The following is a 17,511-nucleotide window of genomic DNA, read 5'->3' as shown; positions in this document are numbered from 1 at the left end:
AACATGAGAAATCCTAGATTTATTATTAAACAGGTACCAAGAGCAAATCCAAACCCATTTCAAAACCAGAACCATTTATGTTAGAGAACGAGAATTTTGACTCTGCCAATTCCCAATGAAGGTGCCTGACAGGGGAAGGAAGATTGCGTACTTGGCGCAGTCTTAGAGGTAGACCAAAGTGGACCATTTGTAGAAGGAGAAGTTAATGGCCACCAAGTGCCATTTGTTATGGACAGCTGAGCTACCAGATCCACTATAGGAACAGCAGCATTCCCAGACCTCCTTCTCTTTAGAAAGAAGATCCAAGTTGTAGGAGTTACAAATAAAGAAATAATGAATCCTGTTTCAGAGAGAGTGGTTGTACAAATAGGTTCATTTGAATGAAAGAATCAGTTTGTAATATGTGATTCTAGTCCTGTAAATCTATTAGGAAGAGATCTTTTATTGCAAGTTAAATTGCACTATTTCATGAAAACTGGATGGTGTTTGATTCCAAATGCATGAGCAAGATGTTGAATTGAAAATGCCCAGACAAGGAACAGCTGTAGGATTTTACCCAGTACAAACAATTGTAGATTTACCTCGCGATTTAAAGCATACAGTAAGTCCAGAAGTATGGGATTTTACAGGAAAGGCTATAAGACTGATTAAAGGTATAGAACCTGTCCAAATTACAGTAAAAGCCAGACTCGGAGGCAGATCTTTCTCTGCCTGCACGGCGACACTCTGGAACGCCCTACCGGTCAACATCCAACTGGCTCCAACGGAAGCCAGTTTTAAGAGGCAGCTAAAGACCTGGCTCTTTTCCCAGAATAACTAAACACTCTCTCCCCTTTCTCTGTCCATTCCTACCTGGAAAAATGATCACTCAGCGCCGGGACACCTCCTTGTGAGGTAGCTGTTCGCGCTATATAAATATCGGTATTATTATTATTATTATTAAAACCAAATACAATTTTCCAGAGAATACCACCTTATAATTTGACGCCAGAGGCAGTTGTAAAAATAACACCAGTGATTGGGAGCATGCTAAAAAAGGGACTTCTAAAAGAAATTGTTGGAAGCCCTTGCAATTCGCCTATTATGAGTTTACAGAAACCAGATAGGAAATATGGGATTGTTCAGGATCTTCGAAAGATTAATAACATAGTCGTTCCATGCTTTCCCGTCGTACCAAATCCATCAACAATACTTTTTGATGGTTTATGGTTGTGGATCTATGTCAGGCCTTCTCTGTTCCATTGAATGAGGACAGCCAGCACTTGATCTCATTTGTGTTTAGAGATAGAGTTTTGTCGAGTGATGTCGAGTTCCACAAAGGTATACAGAGTCACTCAATTTAATCAGATCTTGAAAAATATTCTTGAAACTCTGCAGAAGCTTTGCAACTCATTTATCGTGTAGTACATTGATGACCTACAAACTATTGATTAAATCTTATCATGCAGCTATCCTTGAGGCTAAAAAGAACTATTTCGCCAACAGAATTGAATCTGCGTCAAACTCTTGTAAAGACATTTTTACCATCGTCAAAGAGTTTGTGTCGCCCAAATCCTGTTCTGCCCAGCATAAGTTTTCCGAACCTTGGGTAAAGGAGCTAGCCATCTTCTTTAATACAAAAATTAAATTGATCCAGGAATCTTTTCCTCCAGCTGCTCCATATGTATCTCTGACTGACTCCAATCTGATGTCTTTTCCATCTGACACTTGCCCCACATTATCGGAATTTCCATCTTTTTCAGAATCTACCTCTCTGGATCTTTTACTCAGGATTAAATCAGGTTCTCCACTTGACCCCTGGCAATGCTAAGATTCTAAATTCCCTGATCTACCCGGTCTTGAACCTATCCTTGTCTAGCGGCAATGTTCCCCCTGCCTGGAAGAAGGCAATGGTTGTTCCCCTCCTAAAAAAACCAGGCCTCGATCCAGAGATTCATGCTAACTATAGACCCATATCTCTCCTGCCCAGTTTAGCTAAGATCGTCGAGAAGCACGTCCATTCTGTGCTTTCTTCCTTTTTGGAAGATCATGGGTTACTCCACTCTACCCAATCTGGTTTCCGCTCCAATCTGAGCACTGAGACCGCTCTATTGGAGGTTAATGAAGCCATAAAGGAAGTTCTCGACGCAGGTGGAAGAGTAATGCTGGTGATGTTGGATCTGTCGGCGGCCTTCGACACCGTCCCACATGAGGCCCTCTTGAGAAGACTTCATGAGATCGGTCTACGTGGGACGGTGCTTAGCTGGTTGAGATCTTACCTAGCTGGTCGTCGACAAGTGGTCTAGGCCCCTCCTTACTCTGCAGAGGTGCCGCCTATGGATGTCGGAGTCCCACACGGGTCGGTGCTTAGCCCGACCCTTTTTAACATCTTCATGACTCCATTGGCGGTACTTGCGGAGTCCATGGGTGCCCAGATCATATCATACGCTGACGACACCCAGCTTCTCTTCACCTGCAAGAAGGGCATGGAGTTTGACGGGGAGAGCATCCGTGGTTGCCTTGGGGCTGTCTTCGACTGGCTTCAGCGAAGCAGCCTCAAGTGCAACCCTGATAAATCTGAGGTGCTCTTCTTCGGCTGTCAGGCAGATCCGCCTTGGCAAGAACGGTGGCCGGTGAGCATGTCTCTACCTTCTTCTTCCTCTGTGGTCGCGAAAAACTTGGGGATTAAAATCGACAACACCCTTTCGCTGAAAGTACAGATCACAGGTCTCACCAGCACCTGTTTTGGTCTGCTAAAAATGCTGCGAAAATTCCTTCCTCTGCTTCCTCTAGTTCACAGGAAGCTGACAGTACAGGCTTTGATTTGTTCGAGGATTGACTACTCGAATGTTCTCTACCTGGGTTTACCGGAGTATCTCCTGCATAAACTTCAGGTAGTTCAAAACTCCGCGGCTAGGGCTATTTTTGGCCTACCTCGGAAAGCTAGGGCATCTGAGCTGCTTTCTTCCCTTCATTGGCTTCCTGTCAAGAAGCGGATTACTTTCAAGGCTCTCACATTGACACACAAGGCACTCCATTCGGTCGGGGCCTCGTACATTCAAAAACGGCTTGTTTTTTACAAACCCACCAGATCTCTACGATCGGAAAGTCTTGGCCTGGCAACGGTTCCCCCCATTAGGAGGGCCAGGATAGGAGGACGCTCCTTTAAACATCTTTCCCCTAAACTTTGGAACTCCCTTCCTGTTGATCTCCGTCTTACCTCCAATCTTTTTGCCTTCAGAAAAGCTTTGAAAACCTGGCTTTATAATCAGTAAGCTGTTATGTTCTGTTTCTTCTTTTCAGTTGCAGGTTAGAAAGCGCCGGGACACTCCTTGGAGTAGCCGTGTGCTATATAAGCAACCCCCATTAACATAACATACTTGTGGCAACTAATACACTAGAAGTGTGTAGATCGGATACATTTGCTTTCCTGTATCATTTGGCTGAAAATGAACATAAAGTGAATCCAAACAAACTGCAGTATTGTCAAATAGCAGTCCAGTTTTTGGGACACATAATTGAGAAGGAAACGAGAAAGGTGTCATGAGATAGTGAAAATGATTTTGACTGTGAATCCAACAGACACTCAGAGAGAAGTCAGAATGCTTCTGGGAATGGTTAGCTACTGTAGACAGTGGATATTAACCTTTTCCCTTGTGGTCAAGCCTTTAAAGAGACTAACTTGCTTGAAAGCTTTCCTAGAGCTGAGAGAAAGTCTCTGTCAGGCCCGGCACTCGAAGTGTCTGATTACAAGATGTTCACATTATTTTGCGGTGAGAGGAGGAACTCTCTCAGTGCTTACACAAATGCATAGAGATTCACAAAGATCTGTGGCAGATGTTCTGACTACTCTTGACTCTGTTGCCGCAGGATTGCCCGGTTGCCTTAAAGCGGCCACCAAAGTTGGTGTCAGTACTGAAATATGTGAGCATAGTGATGGGACATCCTCTTACTGTGGTAGTTCCTCATTTGGTGGAGATTTTGCTCACCCAAACTAAAACACAGTTATTCGACAAACTTCAGACTCACAAAAAATGAACAACAGATACTTGCATCTGAGAACTGTGATACTTAGAAGATGTCACATACTGAATCCAGCGATACTGAATCCAGCGACCCTATTGTCCACTTCTGAAAATGAGATTGACATGGATGAAGTTAAACATGATTGTGTAGATGTTACAGACGTATGCTCCAAGTCAAGACCAGATATGAACGATTTACGTCTTGATGAACCTGATTATGTAATTTTTGTGGACAGCTCATGTTTAAGAAACAATGAAGGACTTTTGAGAGTGGCCTATGCAGTTTGCACAATTTAAGAAGTGGTAGAAGCTTCATGGCTCCGAGGTGTTACCTCTGCACAAGTGGCAGTACTAATTGCCCTTAAGAGAGCGTGCTGCCCAGTGGCGACTTCTCCGCTATGGCAGAGGAGTGTCGCCCCACTGCTTTTGAGCAGTGCAAAGTAAAGGAAATGAATATGGCACATTACAACACAATGTAATACATCGTATGCCATTACAACGCGGTTGTTACAACAACCGCGTTGTTAGTCAGACCCCCCAGGATATAGCGGCATAGATTTGCAAATTTAGCGGCACAAAAGTGGAAATTTAGCGGCACAAAAGTGGGAATTTAGCGGCATTATTGCGGCACTTAATTTTATTTGGAATCATTCCTTTTCAGCCTTAAATCAATATAAACTGATTCAGCAGGGTATTCCATTGTGAAACTGGCATGTTTAAAGTGTCTGCGGCTCCAAGGAAGCACCGCTCCAATCTGCACCACATTAGATGGGGCCCTATTTCTCCCTGGGGTGTTCTAGCACCCGTGTATGCACACCTGCCGGGGCACCGCTGTCACATCATTCCTCTCCAGCAGAACCCAGAAAGTCCGCCTCCCTCCCTTCCAGTCTGCGTCCACCGAGATCATCTGCAGCGTACCCCAAGGCTCCTCGCTCAGCCCGACTATCTTCAATGTCTACATGAGCCCCCTCGCCGCCATCGTCCACGCACACAACCTCAACATCATCTCCTACGCCGACGACACCCAGCTGATCCTCTCCCTCACCAAATACCCAACCACCGCCAAGACCATCCTCCAGGAAGAAATGAGGGACGTCGCAAACTGGATGAAGCTCAGCCGCCTGAAACTGAACTCGGACAAGACGGAAGTCCTCATCCTGGGACCATCCCCATCTGCCTGGCACGACTCCTGGTGGCCCAACGCGCTGGGCACCGCACCGACACCCACGGGCCATGCACGCAACCTGGGATTCATCTTGGACTCCACGATCACATTGTCCAAACAAGTCAACACCATTTCATCATCATGCTTCAACACCCTGCGGATGCTCAGAAAGATTCTCAGATGGATCTCCACCGAAACAAGAAGAACCGTCACCCAAGCCCTCGTCGCTAGCCGGTTGGACTACGGGAACGCCCTCTACGCAGGAACCACAGCAAAACTTCAGAGAAGACTCCAGCACATACAGAACGCCTCCGCTCGCCTCATCCTCGACATCCCTGGCTACAGCCACATATCCGCCCACCTGAGAGACCTGCACTGGCTTTCAGTCAGCAAGAGAATCACGTTCAGGCTCCTCACCCACGCACACAAGGCTCTCCACGGCATAGGCCCCGACTACCTCAACAGACGCCTCACGTTCTACACTCCATCCCGCCAGCTCCGCTCCGCCAGCCTCGCCCTCGCCACCTTCCCTCAGATTCGCGGAACCACCACCGGAGGAAGATCAATCTCCTACCTTTCCGCCAAGACCTGGAACTTCCTCCCTGTTCAACTTCGACTGACCCAGGACCACCTCACCTTCAGGAGACAACTCAAGACCTGGCTGTTCGAGCAGTAGCAGCATCTACCTCCCTCCCCCAGCACCTTGAGACCCTCACAGGTGAGTAGCGTGCTTTACAAATGCTATGATTGATTGATTGATTGCTCATGTCAGTTTTTCTGAGTTTTCTGAAGAGCAGGTGATGTGACTGAAATTGACTCCCTGTTGATGCGGATCGCAGACCACTCTCTGATCCACAGACATGGACAGAAGCCCAAATTCACAAAAACACTTCTAGCAGTCAATCAGCAGCCGTCTCCTAATCCTGCTTTCTGACAAGGCAAGCGTTTGCTGAGCCACCACAATAAAAGCAGTGTGAAGAATAAGCAGTGTGAAGAATAAAACCAACAAAAAGCAGAACGACATGGAGCGTGTTCACCAGGCACTCATCACCCAGCAATAAGTTTTCCTCAACATTCCATGCGTACTCTTTCTCGCCCTGGAAAATGGAAAATGAAAAGAGATGGGATTATGGTGCATAGGCAGAGGAGTCTTTAAGACCCACAGACAGCCACATTATAGCGCCAGGCTGCTAATGCAGCAAGACTCTGGCTTTTATGATGAATTTTTTCCTCTGTGTTCATCAATTATTCTTTTTGCATCTGTGTTAAAGATGGCCACTGCCACGATAAATTACGCGGCTGGAACATCTTGTGTTTGCATGTTCAGATTCAGAAAGAACACTTTAGCAGCTTCGGGTGTATGAATGGACAGGCATACGAAACAGTGAGGTGGCGGGTGCCCGTCTTTTGATTACTGACAGTATAGTTTCAGTTCTCGTCCATGCTCCCCTCACCTTCCACTGTGACTGCTGTTGCAGGAGAAGCCTACTTATCCAGGACACGTCTAACCCATTTCTTGAGCAACCTTCCCCCTAGACATTAATGCAAGGAAATGCCCAGGCGGCTGGAAATTGCTGGCAGCCTGAGCCGACCGACACTCTCCCTTAGTCTCTGGGGTCATGAGAGTAAAACTCCTGTTCACGTGGGACTGACCGGAGCAAGGTACCAATAGCCGAAGGTAAGGAGTGCCGAATTTGCAGATCAAAGCCACATATGCTAAAGGCTTGGATCTTGGCCAGGAGGAAGCAGGTACTGGACGGCTGGACAGCGGCACGTAGTGACGTGTGCGCGCACAGCCAATAAACAGGCACTGATTGTTTTGCAGACACTTTTTCCTGTATATCGTGGCAATAATTATAAATATCGCGGCGATTGCGCTATTCAGCCGAATTCGTGATTTTTTCGTGAATCGCGAAATTGCGAAATGCTGGAGGGTCTGGTTAGTACCTGATATATTACATCGCAGGTCTTTACAATGACTTCCAGTAGGGAGCACGCTGTACTTAGGAATAGTATAATTTACTATTCCTACTTCAGTTTGTGCAACAGTAGGGAAGGTGTTGGAATTAATTTCCAATACCTGAGCACCCCCTACTGGAAGTTGTTGTAATGACCTGCAATGTCATTACATCGCGCACTGACAACGCGGTCGTTGTAATGACCGCGTTGTAATAGTCACGATGTAGTGACAGTGTTGTAAAGGATGTTTCTTAAAGGAAATATAAAATTATAATAACTTTGAGTAAATATAATGCTATGTTTGGTTTGCGGGCCGGCTAGTGAGCGGAGCTGCTCTGCTCTCGGAGCAGGGGAGGAGTGGGTTGCCCACTCCTAAGTGTGCAATGACCATTCATGCACACTTTATCTATTCTCCATACAGGCTGCATTACTGCATGGAGAACATGCCCAGACCACCGTTACCTGGCTAAGCATCCAACCAGGATGCTCAGACCAATCACAGCGCTGCACTGCAGCATTGTGATAGGTCAGGGAGACTGGGTGCTTACCAATCACAACCTTGCATTGCAGCAGTGGGCTCTGCTTCCTGTTCCTTGAGTTCCAGGAGGAGAGCAGGAGCAGAGATGCGGAACAAGGCCGCAAGGTACTTTAATTTTTGTAATTTTTTTTAATATTGGCACCATCGCGAACCCCCCACCCCCTGAGCGACTCCCCCACCCCCAGCGCAACCCCCACCCCAAAAGGGGTTTATGACATCTTCTGGATCCCCCATCAGCAATGGGGAATATGTAAAAGAATTGCAACATGTATTACAGTTTCCCCAGAAAATTTGAGTGGTGAAATGATTATGTTACAGTTTGGAAGTTTAGTTTAGTTTTTAAATTTGGAATGCGCGACAGCTACCCAATAAAGGGTTTCCCGGTGCAGAAGGCAGGTCAAGGCGAGATAGAACAAGAAAGTTCTATGTATCAAACAACCAAGTTTTTAGTGACTTGCGAAAAGTAATGTAGTTTGTCTCATTACGGAGAGCGATGGGGAGGGAATTCCAGAGTGAGGGCCCTAAATGTTAGAAAGATTTGCCACCCATCCGGGCTAGTTTGAATTTAGGGATGACAAACATTCCTTGAGTGGCTGATCGAAGATTATGAGAGGGGATATATGCCTTAGCCAGGGCCAGTAGATAGCTAGGGGCATTTCTGGATTTAATTTTATGCATATAGGTAAGCGCCTTAAATTTTATTCGACTCTCAATTTTCAGCAAGTGTAGTTTGCGTCGATGAGTTGAAATAGGCAAGGTCTTGGGGACTCTACAAAGGAGCCTAACCGCTGCATTCTGTGCCATCTGCAGTCTGTGGATTACCGATTTGGTTGCTTCCACATAAAGCACATTGCCGTAGTCAAGCCTTGATGTAATTAAGGCATTGACTACGGTTTTTCTGGTAGCAACTTTTTTGCAGCCATTTGATGATGGTGAAGCAGTCGGGTGCGACTTTGACTGACTGGGGGTGCATACTAAGGGTCTCATCTATTATGATACCTAAGTTACGCACTTGTGATGAGGGAGATGTAAGGTCACCCATTTTAAACAGCCAATGTTGTTGGTTACAGAGATTTTTCTCTTTTCCTAGCACCAGTACCTCTGTTTTCTCTCCATTTAATTTCAGAAAATTCTTTTGCATTCAAGATGCTATGTTATTTAGGCCAGTTTTAAGTGTAGAAGGGGTAGCTGTGTTATGAGCAGATAGGGTAAAAATGATTTGAGAATCGTCGGTGTAGGAGAACATAGATAATCCGAATTTCTCAGCCAACTCAGCCAGTGGTCTTACATAGAGATTAAACAGTAAAGGGCTGAGGATGGACCGCTGTGGTACCCCATGGGCAAAGGAGTAGAATTCGGAACAAGGGCTTTGAGAGAAAACTTGGAAAGTTCGGTTTGAGAGGAAGGCACTAATCCAGTTTAAGGCAGCTCCTCCAATACCCTGTGATCTGAGTGTGTTGATAAGCACAGAGTGGGATACCGTATCAAAAGCGGTGTTCAAATCTAGGAGAATGAGCGCCACTGTTTCCCCATTGTCAAGATGGTGGCAAATACCTTCCGTAACCCCCAGTAGGGTGGTTTCAGTGGAAAAGCCCACTCTGAAACCTGATTGACAGGAATGGAGAAGATGGTGTGTTGTGGCATACTGAGTCAAGTGGGCATGGATGTGTTTTTCAGAAATTTTAGACAATACAGGGAGTAGTGATATAGGACGGTAGTTACTGGACAGGTCTGGGTCTTCATTTGCCTTTTTAAGCAGGGGATGGATCATCCCGTGTTTTCATGTTGACGGAATAACGGATTCCTTTATTGAAGCATTTAAGAGATGCGTTATCACGGATAGCGCTGGAGTGTTTAATTGTTTAAATATGGAAACGGGAAGTGGGTCTTTAGGAGATCCTGTTTTAATGTTCTTTAAGAGTAGGGCTACACTATCTGTTGTAAGAAGGGGCCAAGTTTTTAGAGAGTAATCTAGTTCATTAAAATTGTCCGCTTGCTTAGGGGGAGAGTGTGACATATCCTGAAAAGGTAGTGAAGGATGGATTATGGTAGGATGTGCATCTTGTTCAGAAACAATATCTTGATAGATTTTATCAACTTTGTGGGGAGGAGGGTGGTGGGGAGGGGTGTGTTTGGGAAAAAACAACAAAGGTGATTGTTTTCAAATGTTATTTCAATTTACCTCTGATGACATTTCAACCGCCCCCTGTTCATTGCTTGTTTTCTTGGAGCGAGGGGTGCACAACACGAACAGTTTTGTACATTTTAATTGTTAAATTCTGGGGACAGTAAAACGCAAGAGGTTCTTACTCAAAATAAGCATGTGTTTTCGGGTTAAGGGTCGGGTCAGGGGGAGGCCGTAGTGTAAGGTACTAATTCATGGATTGAGGAGTTCAGGTTTAGGGGGACAGGCGTAGGGGGTGTGCTCATGCTGGGGGTAGTGTGTGTTATTTCAGGGGGAAAAAAAGCGATGTTAAAGCATGCGGGGTGTTTGTGTGCGTAGTGATTGTGTTTTGTATGCATTTCAATGGTGGAGCGAAGTAATGGGTTGCGGTGTGATAGCGAGCGTTGTGAATGTGTGTGTGATGTAAAGACGGCGATGTGAATGTTTGTGGTGAAAACGTTTGCGATGTAGCATCATACATCCGCCCTAGCTAGCCCTCGGGGCAGGGTGCGGTGTAGGTAAAAGGTAGGACATGTGCCTTAACTGTGCGGCATGTATTGGTAGTGACAAGTAGCCTTTTTGGTATCTCACTGCTGTGAGACTGCAATTTCATAGGAATGCATTGGGGATTCCCTGATGTATACTTCAGTGGTAGTTCCTGACATGAGAGGGGTAGCGTGCTTAAGTTTGGTTTGTTTGGCATAGTGGTGATAAATGCTGTGTATAGGTGTTCGCGGATATATTACTACTATTTTACAAATGCCACTTTTAGAAGTACGCATTTCTGGGTGCTATGTGTCTTATAGCCTGCCTGTTGTATATTGACTGTCTGGCCTTGGAGTGACTGGGGCTGGGGAGGTGCTGAGGCTCCAGAGAGCCTGGATGAGTCAGCGCTAGGCTGAATAGGCCTGGTCTGTGTTTGTAGTGGTGGAAGGAGTAGCACCTGCACCTGAATAGGGCTGTACCTGCCTTCCACAATGATGGCTCTGCCCCCTGTGGCGTGTCCAGGGCCAGGGATAACACTTACAATGGGGAGTGTTGTGTACTTTTTAAGTGCCTACAGAACTGGTTCAAACTGAGTCCAAGGCCCTGTACCAGTGCAGGACAAATACTTTTTGCCCGAATCACTGACAGAATTTCGACCTCATAAATATCGACCTACAAGAATATCGAGTCAACAATATCGAAGGCAAAAATATCGACATCCTATCTACAACATGGTAAGTACAAAAATATCGAAAAAATAATAGATGTAAAAAATATCGATGTTAAAAATATCGATTTTTTTTCTTTTAATATATAAATGTAAAATTAAGTATATTACACTAATAAATAAAATATACATATTTCCAAGTATCTAATAATGTTTAAAATTAATAAATAATACATATATATTAATAATACATGAATTAAAAATATACAGTAAATATATAATATCTATGTACTGAACAATAATTATTAATAATTATTTTACTAATTTATAAATTAATAAAATATATTCTAAATTAGTAATACATTTCCAAACATAAAACAATAACAAAAATAAAATGTAAGTAATATAAAAAATAAAATAAACATTTAATTTTTTTACAATTAATTATATAAATCGTTGGATAGCGTAAGGGTAAAAATTACTATTCCCACTCCAGAGAGTGCAACAGTAGGGAAAGCGTTGGATAGCGTACGGGTAAAAATTACTATTCCCACTCCAGAGAGTGCAACAGTAGGGAAAGCGTTGGATAGCGTAGGGGTAAAAATTACTATTCCCACTCCAGAGAGTGCAACAGTAGGGAAAACATTGGATAGCGTAGGGGTAAAAATTACTATTCCCACTCCAGAGAGTGCAACAGTAGGGAAAGCGTTGGATAGCGTAGGGGTAAAAATTACTATTCCCACTCCAGAGAGTGCAACAGTAGGGAAAGCATTGGATAGCGTAGGGGTAAAAATTACTATTCCCACTCCAGAGAGTGCAACAGTAGGGAAAACGTTGGATAGCGTAGGGGTAAAAATTACTATTCCCACTCCAGAGAGTGCAACAGTAGGGAAAGCGTTGGATAGCGTAGGGGTAAATATTACTATTCCAACTCCAGAGAGTGCAACAGTAGGGAAAGCATTGGATAGCGTAGGGGTAAAAATTACTATTCCCACTCCAGAGAGTGCAACAGTAGGGAAAGCATTGGATAGCGTAGAGGTAAAAATTACTATTCCCACTCCAGAGAGTGCAACTGTAGGGAAAGCGTTGGATAGCGTAGGGGTAAAAATTACTATTCTCACTCCAGAGAATGCAACAGTAGAGAAAGCGTTGGATAGCGTAGGGGTAAAAATTACTATTCCCACTCCAGAGAGTGCAACAGTAGGGAAAGCATTGGATAGCGTAGGGGTAAAATTTACTATTCCCACTCCAGAGAGTGCAACAGTAGGGAAAGCGTTGGATAGCATAGGGGTAAAAATTACTATTCCCACTCCAGAGAGTGCAACAGTAGGGAAAGCATTGGATAGCGTAAGGGTAAAAATTACTATTCCCACTCCAGAGAGTGCAACAGTAGGGAAAGCGTTGGATAGCGTAGGGGTAAAAATTACTATTCCCACTCCAGAGAGTGCAACAGTAGGGAAAGCATTGGATAGCGTAGGGGTAAAAATTACTATTCCCACTCCAGAGAGTGCAACAGTAGGGAAAGCATTGGATAGCGTAGGAGTAAAAAATACTATTCCAACTCCAGTGAGTGCAAAAGTAGGGAAAGTGTTGGATAGTATAAGGGTTAAAATAACATACTTAGAAATAAACGATTTTTTTAGTTATAAAAAAAAGTATTAAATAAATATAAACCATATACAAAACCTATACTTAATTATAAAACACATGCTTACAAAAATATATTTTACCTAAAATAAATGTAAAATAATACCATTTAATAATATTTAAATACCAATTAATAATTACTTAACAATTATATTATTAACAATATTATTAGTTTTTATACATTATTAATTAATTAAATTAACTTTACTTCCCACCATATTTCCCTATAAAACCACTAGCCACAACATAACACATTTATCCATTTATGATTTAATGAAAATTAATTAGCAAATATTTAAAATTAATTAACTATTACTTAAAATTAATTACCAATTAATTAAATTTATTTTATAATTCCTACTAATTATTAAATAATTAACTATAATTAAATTACTCCCCACCCAATTCCCCTATAAACCCACATCCCGCTACAGAAAATATATATCAATTAATCAATTAATTTTTTTTCCTTCAATTAATTAATAATAATTAGCAATTATTTATAATTATTTAATTAATCCTACTAAATATTCATCAACTTACCATAATTAAATTACTTCCCACCCTATTCCCCTATAAACCCACAACCCGCTACAGAACATATATATCAATTAATACATTATTTAAAATTATTTTCCTATTATTTTTAAATAATTACCAATTAATTATAATGTATTAATAAATCTTACTAATTAATAATCAATTTAACATAATTAAATTACTTCCCACCCTATTCCCCTATAAACCCACAACCCGCTCCAGTACTAAAACATACAATTTTCTTATAAATTAATTTATTTTTATATCAAATTAATACACATATAATAGTAATTATTTTAAATACTTAAGTTAAACATATAACACATACATAATAAAAAACTATAAAATAATACAAATATCGATATTAGTGTCATCGAAATTAGTAACATCGATATATATGCTATCGATATTACTAACTTCGATATTACTTACATCGATATTAAGAATTTCGATATTACTTACCTTGGGCCGATATTCTGTCCTACGATATTCTTGCCTTCGATATTATGCTCCTTCGATATTTAAGACTCGATATTATGGTAGGTCGAAATTTCCAACTCGATATTTTGACTGTGTACCTTTTTGCACTATATGTACTGGGGCTGTGACCCTATGTTGGGAGCTTGCTTGGAACTGAACTGGCATGGATCTGAAGAGCAGTCTGCCAGGAGGAACCGCCGTGGGACCCAGCTGTTTCCTGGGGGGTTGGAGGGGCTGCCCGCTGCTGGGAGGCCCTGCGTGCTGGCCTGTCTGTACCCAACTCTGACCGTGTGGATTTCTGGCAAAGAGCGCTGCCTGCTCCCTTCTCCCTGTTGATGTCTTCAGGTGGGAGACAGACTGAGCACTCTACCTCTGGTGCTGGGAGTGGTTTTGTGCCGGAGCAGTGCGCAAAGCAAACTGAATAGCGCTTTTGGCTCTACAGCAGGGAAGGGGGCAGTGCTGCACGCTCCCTTGTTGCCAGATGTGTGGTTCTCTGCTTCATGGCCCAGGGCTGCGAAGAAGCATACAGTCAGCACGTAATCCAGGTGGGGACGTGACAGGAGAGGCTGCCAGCTGGGAGTCCGAGAAGCACCTGGAAGCAAGGCAGAGGCGAAGCCTGGTTGCGGGTGGAGCCGCCCTCCGAGAGAGAAACCGCCGGAGACTCCACTCCGGGCCCTACTCCTACCTCGCAGGGAGCTGCTGCGGTTGACCTGAGGAGGGTTTAGACCGAGGGGGGAGTGGACCAAGCGGATTCCCGCTCCTTTCCCCAGTGAGGATCCATTGGAAGCAGAGAGGAAGGCTTACAAGGCATCCAGCCCGAGAAGAACGAGAGAGCGGAGGGGAAGCAGCGCTCTCCCTCTCCCTGGCCGTAACGGCCGCTGCATGAAAAGCCAGGTGACGTGCTGAACCGGCGTCACCCTACGTGGCCGGTGTAGCAGCTGCCCCGAGTGGTAGCGAGCAGCTGCCGGAGTGACCCTTGGCCTCACAGCCCTACTTTTAGGGAGAAGCATTACTGAGTTTTGGACGCTCGGGGTAAACCTCAACGGAGGACCCCCAAGCCTTGGTGGAGGGAGGATCTTCCACATGAGTACCGGCATGGGCAGGAGGGTTCCTGGTACTTTGGGGGACCACAGGGTTGTGGCACCCTTTCTCCCCATACACATCGTGGATCAGGCTCAGTGATAGGTGTTCTTCCCACTGACTGATGTTCGCCTCTATGTTGGGCTAAGTGCTAAGGTTGGCACCCAACGCATTACAAGGCTGACCTGCTTATGCCTAGGAGGGGCAGGATGTGTTTCTGATATGTGCACTACGACCAGGGTTTACTGTGGTGCACTGTTGCTAATTATGGGTATGCATAATGTACTATGTTAAGTGCTATTATTTAGTTTGTGCATAATGGGTTGTGCTTAGGACACTCTTACCAGGAGTTACTGGTCGTCCTAACTAACTGTGATTTATGTACTGATTATGACAGGGGCCCGATTGGCCTGATGATTTACGTAATCCCTGTAAAGACATGACAAGTGCCTGGTGGCTCAGTGTATATATGTGATGATGTTCTAATGTGGTTTATGGATAATACAAAGGCTATTTTTATATGACCTTGTGTGAAGTTTCTTTTGTGGTGTGCCTAGTGTGTCACTGCGGTGTGAGTGTGCTGCCCACACGCTTTACACATTGCCTCTGAGATAAGCCTGATTGCTCTGCCAAGCTAACAAGGGGGTGAGCAGGTGTTATCTTCAGTGTGTAACTCCCTTGCCCTGACTAGAGTGGTGGTTTCTGCCTAGCTTAGTCGCATGCCCTAGCCAACCAGAAATCCCATTTCTAACAAGGAGCAACAACTTCTGGGATGTAAAGTCCCCCCAAACCAACATACAACATACTAAAGTGGTAAGGAGATGAAGTCAGAGACTCTCACCAGCAATTGAACTTAGATGCTGATGTAAGCCGCCCTACAAGGGTGAGACAAACGTTCTCCTCAAGCAATAATAGCGAGGCTTGAGGGGCAATCAATTTAAGTGGGTCCCAACAATAATAAACCGCCTACCAACCAAATGGTTTCATCCTTCCCAAATGCAATACCACTGTACAGCTGGGCCCGTTTGGCAGTGTGCATGCTCCAGATGGCCTCTACATGGCAACCAACACACTGCAAGCAACCCATATGATTAGCCCAAGAGGAGGCTGAAAGGCAGCAAGAGACTGAGGGGACAAAAGGTGATTCACAGGACGTCGAGTGAGGGCTTACCAGTGTTGCCAATGGAATCCTTAATGGAAGAGCCAAGAGTAGTGACCCTGCCCTGACTCTTTCTGGCGTTGATGGGCACAGGACAGGCCTGTCCTTGGCCCAGGCTTTACCCTGGTGCGTCCAGCGCCACAGCAGGTGGTTGAGCGCTATATAGCGCAGGGCGTGGGGGAAAAAGTTGCAGCTTCTCCCCCCTACAGAACGAAGTCTGGGACTCAAAGTTCCCCCGAGCATGTCACAGCAACAGCGAGACTCCCTGGACGTCCAGCATGAGGTGGTTGAGCGCTATATAGCGTGTGGCACAGAGAGACAAGGTGCAGCCTCTCTTCCTCTGCAAATGAAATCTGGGGCACGAGGTCCCCCCAGGCTCAACACAGCAACAGCAAGGCTCCCTGGACATTCTGCGCCATGGGCACTACATAGCGTGTGGAATGAGGAGACCAGGTGCAGCCCCTGCTTCTCAGCCTAATAAAGTTAAGGACACAAAGTTTCTGTTGTAATTAAAGGAAGTCCATAAGCCAGGTATAAATATCACGTAGGTTTAATTAGGCTTAGTTACAAGTTCAGGTTTAAGCCCATAAGTTAAGATGAATAGAAATAAACCCCATCAGGAGTGGCCTCCCTGCCACTCATCCTGCCTGCCATCAACTGCCACTCCACACAAGCCAGGCACACAGGATTCTACTATGACATCAGGCATTCCGAGAGCCACACCAGCTGAGTAGCAGGGAAAGCACCAAAGCTAAGTATAACATATCCCCCTTCTTAGGGAAAAGACAATTCACAAGTGAAGGAAGAAATGTGAATAAGACTCAAAAACATACAAAGAAGATATACAATGTATTCTGAAAAGAAAGCATTAGTGTTGCAAATACAATGCATTGTAAAAGAAAGCATTTACGTTGCAAATACAATGCATTGTAAAAAAAATCATTACATTGCACATTAAAAGATAAACATCAACTCCAAAGATGAGCAATGCATTTCCAAACTTAACATTTACACTGCCCATACCCCTACCTCAGGAAAAATAAAAATTAAAACATGCATAAATAACACTAGTTATATAACAATTAATGCATGAATGCACGGGGCACTCACCACCTCAAAAATGACAACTATAGGGCACTCACCACCCTAGACAAACAACATAGGAGTCACACCACCTTAAACAACATATAGGGCACTCACCACCCTAATACAACTGCAGGGGGCACTCACCACCTCAAAACTGACCACTATAGGGCACTAACCACCCTAGACAAACAACATAGGGCATCCACCACCCTAAAACAGACAACTATAGGGCACTCACAACCCTAGACAAACAACATAGGGCACTCACCACCCTATAGGGCACTCATCACCCTAGACAAACAACATACGAGTCACCACCTTAAACAACATATTGGGCACTCACCACCCTAGACAAGCAACATACGAGGGCACTCACCACCCTAGACGAACAACATAGGAGACACACCACCTTAAACAACATATAGTGCACTCACCCCCCCCCCCCCACACAACTGACCACTATAGGGCACTTACCACCCTAGTGAAACAACATAGGGCACTCATCACCCTATAGGGCACTCACCACCCCAAAACCA

This window comes from Lissotriton vulgaris, chromosome 3_1 (genome assembly GCF_964263255.1).
Source record: "Lissotriton vulgaris chromosome 3_1, aLisVul1.2, whole genome shotgun sequence".
In the NCBI taxonomy this organism is placed as follows: domain Eukaryota; kingdom Metazoa; phylum Chordata; class Amphibia; order Caudata; family Salamandridae; genus Lissotriton; species Lissotriton vulgaris.
Note: the sequence above shows the minus strand (reverse complement) of the source record.